Raw genomic sequence first — 7,900 nt, 5'->3', positions numbered from 1 at the left:
ATGAGATCCAGACACTCCTTAGATTTGCCACACATCTTATTTGAATTAATTTGGGGTTGCTAAGTGTTCAGAAGCTTGTTCCTTCTTTTTTTTCTACCCCTACATTTACTTATGGGGTAGTGGTGACCCACAGTTTGAGAAGCTTTGTTTTACGTCACTTCTTTAGGATACAACCAAAGAAGTCAACAAAGGAAGTCAACAAACTGAATTCCATTAGTGACTTACTGAACTGCTGGGCCATCAGCTGCTGGGTCAAGAAACTCCATATTCTAAACTATAATCCTAATACACTTTAAGTTCTTTAGTTTGATAGTCAAATTACTATGGAAATTTTCCTTTTCATATATTATTAGAATTTTTTTTCTAGGCAGGATCTCACTATGCAGCTTGGACTGTGCACCATGTAGACCAGTGTGATGGCGATTTTTGGTTGTCAACTTGACTATATTTGGAATGAACTATAATCCAGAAATGAAGGGCACACTTGTGATTTGGATCTTGAGGCAAGAAGATTAATCTAGACTTTGAGGCAGGAAGACATCCTTTACTATGGGCCACACCTTCTACTGAAAAGACAATGAAATAAGGAAGAGGATGTGTTCATTCTTTGCCTGCATACCCTCACCTTTTCAGCACATGCATTTCTTCACTGGCATTGGAGCCTACTTCTTCAGAATTCCAGCATGTACAGAAGACCAGGTGAGACAGCCAACCTCATGGGATTGAATAATTACTGAATTCTTGAACTTTCTATTCACAGTTTACCATTGTTGGTACCTTAGTTAGGATTTCTATTGTTGTGAAAAACACCATGATGAAAAAGCAAGTTGAGGAGAAAAGGGTCTATTAGGCTTACACTTCAGCATTGTTGTTCATTACTGAAGGAAGTCAGAACAGGAACTCAAACAGGGCAGAATCACAGAGGCAGGAGCCAATGCAGAGTCCCTGGAAGGGAGCTGCTTACTGACTTGTTTCCCATGGCTTGCTCAACCCACCTTCTTAAAGAACCCAGGACCAGCAGCCCAGGGAGGGTGTAACCCACCATGGGCTGGGCCCTCCCCCATTGCTCACTAAATGAGAAAATGCCTTACAGCCTTATCTCAAGGAAGCATTTCCTTAACTGGGACTCCTTCCTCTGATGACTCTAACTTGTGTCAAGGTGACACACAAAACCAGCCAGTACAGTTGGACTGTAGCCTATAAGTCATTCCAATAAATATTGAAATGGTGGTGGCAGTGGTGGCTCATGGCTTTAATCCCAGTCCTTGAGAGGCAGAGGCAGGAAGATCTCTGGATTCAAGACCAGCTTGGTCTACAAAGCAAGTTTCAGAACAGCCAGGATTATACAGAGTCAAAGAGATGCCATGTAGCTGCCAAAGGAGACAAATTCCCGAACCTTACTGATAGGCCACAGCCTCTACACAGATTGATAGAAATGGGTTAATTTAAGATATAAGAGCTAGCTAGGAAAATGCCTGAACTGTTGACCAAACAGTGTTGCAATTAGTAGTTTCTGTGTGATTATTCAGGTCTGGAAGGCTGGGAAACAAACAAGCAGTTTCTGGCTACAACCTGGCTCAGAGAATTTTTTTTTTTTAAGACAGGTCTATGGGCCACGCTCCCTGCCACTGACCTTGGTTGCAGGGTCCTGTTTGGCAACTGGCTGTAATTAAGGTAAACTTACTTCAGCTCGTAGGTGACTCCTGGGTTCATATACTTCTCCCTGTGGGATTGTTCACTGGATGCTGTCCAGACAGGAAGGATGATGAACAGCTAACTGCCTTCTGGAATAAGAGTGTGCTCTTTCAAAGGGAACTGAGGCCCAAGAAAAAAATAACTGGAAAGTAAAGACTGACTAAACCACAGAATGTTCACATTTTAAAAGCTATCGGAGAAATAAAAACATGTTTTTTATTTTTAAAAAAGTCAGGACTGTATGAGTAAAAACAATTATACAAAAAGTTTGCAATAATTACTTTTAAATTGATCTTTTGTTTTTCTGTTAACATTCTGTAAATATTCTCAGTTGGGAGAATATTTAAGATAAATTAATGTGTATCATTAATATAACATTATGGAGATGGGATGTTAATATATGAATGTATTCTATGTAATATATTGATACATTATATTTTATAAGAATTACAATGAATTATAACTTACCTACAAAATGAACAAATGCGTGTATATACACATACATTTATATATATACACATATAAATGCACATACACACAAATATATATATGTATATATATACATATACACATATATATATATATAAAACAGAATTCCGGCTCTTACTGGCAAACAGATAAACAGGAATTATCAATGATCTCAATTTACAAAATGAACTTCCAAAGTTGTCCTTCAGTCCTTTGCCATGGCATGGAGTATAAAACTTTGTTTTCAATAAAACCTTTTTTAAAAAACCTTTTCTGAGATTCCTCCTTGTTCTTTGAATGAAAAGAATTATCATGGGTTATAACTTGCCTAGAGGCAGCAATAACTTTCTCAGTATTTAATACAAATATACAAAGTCTTACATTTTTACAATGTGAGTTGTGCTGACATGTTTTTAACATGGTAGTTTTCTAAGAGATTAAAATTCTAGCCTAGTCAACATCTATGAGAGAGTCCAGTTGGCTGGAATACTGTTTTTAATTTCAGTGTTCTCAGAAAGTCCTCTTTCCTCTGGCCTATCACAATGGATTGACTGTCAGGTCAATTCTCTGGCCTATCACAGTGGATTGACCATCACATACACTTTGAAGCTCACCCCAAGCCTCCAACTTCTTTTGAGACAAAAGCTGTGAGTGGTTTGAGTGTACAGTGGGATCATCTCAGCACTTATGTCTACATTAACAAGTGTAAAACAAAGATGCTTTCTGGGAATGGGAGAGGAGAGAGTGCTGTGCTGGTAGAGATACCAAGGAAATGGTGTTATTAAGTTTCACTGGACAGAAAAGGCTGCCAGGGAAAAACACTAAAAGATAAATAGTTCATCCAGTTCCATACTCTTTCACCAGTAATACAAAACCAATCTTCATTACTTTCCACGGCTCTGTCTGTCTAAGATTGTCTCTCTGAGGCATCACCCCTTTAAGACTGCAGCATCTGTCTTTCATGGCAATACAAACTTTCATCAATGCTTTTAGCACAGAGTAGCTTCAGGTAGAAGCCCTATCTCATAAATTTGTAACTTACTGAGAAGTTTTAAGTCTAAGACCACCATTTCATTATAAAGAACCTTTATTATTCTTATGCTGAGAACTTGCACAAGACATTTTAACCCTATTAATTTTCTTTGCTCTTTCTTAAATCAGTAGTAACTACATTCCCTATATTTGATGCATACTCCCTGCAATATAATGTGATGTGGGATTCTCCTCTGTATGCTGTGGATACCATTGATTAATAAAGAAACTGGCTTGGTCTGATAGGGTAGAACTTAGCTAGGTAGGGAAAACTAAACTGAATGCTGAAAGAACGGAGGCAGAAAGAGAGAAGCCATGGAACCACTGGAGACAGACGCGCTGAAACTTTGCTAGTGGGCCAGGACTTCGTGGTGATGCACGGAGTAATGGAGATGGGTTAAATTAAGATGTAAGCGTTAGTCAGAAATACGCTTAAGGAATTGGCTAAACAGTATTGCAAATAATACAGTCTCTGAGTGATTATTTCTGGAGTCTGGGCAGCCAGGAAACAAACAAGCGGTCTCCTTATAACAATAATGCTTTTATTACTTCTCTGAGGATTCCACACCCAGTGCTTTCTCTTACATTTTTAAACCAAGAATTTGCACTCAACAGAAGTCTAACTTTTTAGCATGAGTTTGGAGTGTTTCTTTTTCTTAAGGAGTGGTCGGGGCTTTAGATGAAAGTGTGACCTGGATTTGAATTTGCTTTTAGTGGTCTTATGTATATATATTGGATTTCCCCCGTGTTATCATCTTTATACTATCAAACATCTGATTTTTTTTCTATCAACTCTATGGCTTGCTGGGACATTATTATAAATTATTTTCAAATCCCAATATCTAGGAGAGTTTAATGGCATTTTATCTGGATTTTGATGAAATTTCTCACACTGTTGGATTCTTCTTTATACAGAGAAGTGACTTTTTGTTTTGTATAATTTATGTCTTTACATTTTTGTATAAATTCTAAATAAAACGAAAATGCTTTTATTATGGATACTTGTTCTAAAATATTAATTTATAAAGATAGAAAAAATCACATTCTCTTTTCACTGATCTACTCAGTCCAATGGCACTGCAAATGGTCAGATCTAAACATAAAAGTAGGTTTTGTTTAAAATACATACTTATTACGTTACCTTTACCTTTCTGTATTTTTAGGTTTATTTTATTCATTTATTTTTATTTAAATAACATTTTTTCATTTATTTTATAAACCAGCCAGTTTCCCTTCCCTCCTCTCCAATCCTAGTTTCCATTCCCTCTCCTCCTCCCATTCCTTCTAACCTTCTCTCTCACCCCACCCCTATCCATTCCCCAGAGAAGGCAAGGCAAATTGCTCCAAGGAAGGACCTCACTATATCCAAGTCGAGCAAGGTATCCATTCAAAGAGAATGGGTTCCAAAAAGCCAGTACAAGCATCGGGGACAAATCATGATGCCACCACTACTGGCCCTACAATCTGCCCCAGCTATACAACTGTCACCCACATTCTCAGGGTCTAGCTTGGTCCTGTACTGGTTCCTTCCCTGTCTGGAGTTGGTGAGCTCCCATTAGCTCAGGCAAGCTTTTTCAGTGGGTGGTCCCATCATGGTCTTGACCTTTCTGCTCATATTCTCACTCCTCAGTTGGGAGACTTTTAATGACTGATTCTATTTCAGTAAGTGGTATAGATCTATTTAAATTGCTTATCTGGTTTTAATTTTGGTATGTGGTACCTATCCAGAAAATTGTCCATTTCTTTTAAATTTTCCAATCTTTTTTGGAGTACAGGTGTTTGAAGTATGACCTGATGATTCTCTGGATTTTTTTCAGTGTTTGTTATGTCCTCCTTTTCATTTCTTTTTCTAATTTGGTCATTCTATCTTTGGTTAGTTTGGATAAGGGTTTGTCTATCTTGATTTTCTCAAAGAGCCAACTCTGTTACATTGATTCTTTGTATTGTTCTTTTTGCTTCAGCTCTTACTTTCGCCCTAAATTTGATTATTTCCTGCCATCTACTTCTCCTGGGTGAGTTTGCTTTTGTTCTAGAGCTCTCAGGTGTGCTGTTAACTCCCTAATGTGAGATTTCTCCAAGTTCTTTATGTGTAGAAGTACTTATTTCTCTTAGTACTGCTTTTATAGTATTCCGTAAGTTTGGGTATGTTATACATTTTCCTTAGATTCTAGGAAGTTTATTTCTTCCTTGCCTCAGTTGAGGATTATTCAGTTTCCAGGAGTTTGTAGGCATTCTGTAATTTGTGTCAAATTGAATTCTAACTTTAATCTATAGTGATCCAGTAAAATACAGGGGGTTATTTCAATTTTTTTTGGGGGGGAGGGTCTGTTGTGCTTTGCTTTGTGACCAAGCATGTGGTCAATTTCAGAGGTTTTAAGAAGTGCTGAGAAGGAATAGTTCACATGAGTGGAATGTTCTATAGATGTCTGTTAAGCCCATTTGAGTCATAACATCTGCTAGTTCCCTTATTTCTGTTAAGTTTCTTTCTGGCAGAATATTCATTGGTGAAATTGAGATGTTGAAGCCTCTCACTATTAGTGTGTGTGGTTTGATGTGCATTTTAAGTTAGTAATGTTCCTTTTACAAATGTGGGTGCCCTTGTATTTGGGGCATAAATGTTCAGAATTGAGATTTCATCTTGATGGATTTTTCCCGTGAAGAATATGAAATGTCATTCATGTCTATCTTTAATTTGAAGTATATTTTGTTAGATATTAAGATAGCTACACCAGCTTGCTTCTTAGGTTCATTTGCTTGGGAAGTCTGAAGTTGAGGTATTTCTTGTATGCAGCAGAATGAATCGTTTTCTTATCCGTTGTGGTAACCTATGTCATTTTATAGAAGAATGAGTCCATTGATATTAAGGGATAGTAATAACCAGTGATTGCTAACCTTTTTTTTTTTTTTTTTTTTTGGTGATACTAGGTTTGTGTGCCTTTGCTTTCACGGGTGCAACTCATTTCTTTGGGTTAGAGTTTGCCATCTAGAGCTTTCTGTAGGGATAAATTTGTGGATAGGCATTGTTTAATTCTGGTTTTGGCATAACATACCTTGCTTTCTCCATCTATGGTGACTTGAAGTTTTGTTGGGTATAATTGTCTGGGTTGGCATCCATGGTCTCTTAGTGTCTGGTCTTTTCATGGTTTCCCAGATTTCCTGGATGTTGTGTTAAAATTTTGTTGGTTTTAATGTTTCCTTTGAATGTTGTCTTTTTCTTTTCTTTAAGGGAATTTTTCATTACTTGTTTGAAAATATTATCTCCATAAAGTTATTTTGAAAGTCGTTTTCTTCTGCTTCTCCTGCGTTGTAGAACCACTAGGTTCTGGTGGTGCCATATTGTTCTTTAGGTTGTTGAAGTATTCTTGCATTGGCATCTATCCATCTCTTTCTTTTACTAGTGAAGGTAGTGTCTGTGTCTCTTGGTCCAATTGGGGCAGTCTGCCTCTGTGTCCCAGGAAACCGCTGAGATCTTGGGTGGGTTTGGGAGCCGAGTGGGATTTGTAAATTATAAGGTCCAATGGGGGATTGGTGGAGCAGCTGCCAACAGGAGCCTTGTCTGCTGACTGGCTGGTATGGCTGAAATGGGTAGGGGAGGCACTCAGGACTTTGCCTTGGGGCCTAGGGCTTATAGACTGGGCTACTGCTGGGGTTTCGGTCACTCACATCTTTGTCCTCTTGGAGTTATTGTGTCTCAAGAAGTCAATGAGACCATGGGGTGGATGGGTGGGTTTGGGGACAGAGTGGGATTTTAGATTACAGGGTTCAAAGGGGGATTGGTGAAGCAGATTGTCCACAGGAGCCTTACCTGGTAGCATGGATGATGGGTGGGGGAGGGGCTTTGGGTTTTGTCTTGGGACCTAGGGCTTATAGACTGGGCTGTCCTGCTGAGGGGGCCACTCAATCACCTCTTAGTACTCTTGGTGCAGTTAGGAAAATTTTCTTGATCATTTTGTTAAATACATTCTCTAGTTTTTTTGAGCTGTGTTTCTTCTTCTATTTTTATTATCATATTTAGTCTTTTCATAGTGTACCAGATTTCCTGGATGTTTTGTGTTAGGAATTTATTAGATGATCATTTTCTTTGACTGATGGATCTATTTCCTCTATCATGTCATTAATTCCTGAGATTCTCTCTTCCATCTCTTGTAATGTATTGGTGATGTTTGCATCTGTAGTTCTTGTTTGCTTACACAGATTTTCCATTTCCAGGATTCCCTGTTTGTTTTGTTGTTGCTTCTATTTCCATTTTCAGGTCTTGTAGTTTCCTTCACCTGTTTGTTTTTCTTGACATTCTTTTAGAATTTATTGGCTTCATTAAAACTTTTAAATTTTTCCCCTCTACTTAAAGTTTTCATTTCCTCTTTAAGAATTTCTATCATCTTCATAAAGTCAAATTTAATGTTGTTTTTTCATGTTTCAGCTGAGATTGTTTGGGTTTCCTGTCATAGGATAACTGGGTTTTGGTGATGCCATATTGCACTTTCTGTTATTGTGTTCTTATATCTGGATTTGGGATGATTATAGGTCCAGGTGTTGATAACTGCATTTTTCTTTTAGGGACTTGTGTTTTGTTCTTTGGTTTCTTTCCTATCTGGTGTTCTGCACTAAATGGACAAGGGTTCTGGTGACTGAGTCTTCAGGTCCAGTAAGGTGTTCTCTCTGCGATTTAGGGTGCCTGGAGTACCTAGATCCAGCATGGCCTCTC

Source organism: Myodes glareolus, chromosome 21 (genome assembly GCF_982192425.1).
Source record: "Myodes glareolus chromosome 21, mMyoGla1.1, whole genome shotgun sequence".
In the NCBI taxonomy this organism is placed as follows: domain Eukaryota; kingdom Metazoa; phylum Chordata; class Mammalia; order Rodentia; family Cricetidae; genus Myodes; species Myodes glareolus.
Note: the sequence above shows the minus strand (reverse complement) of the source record.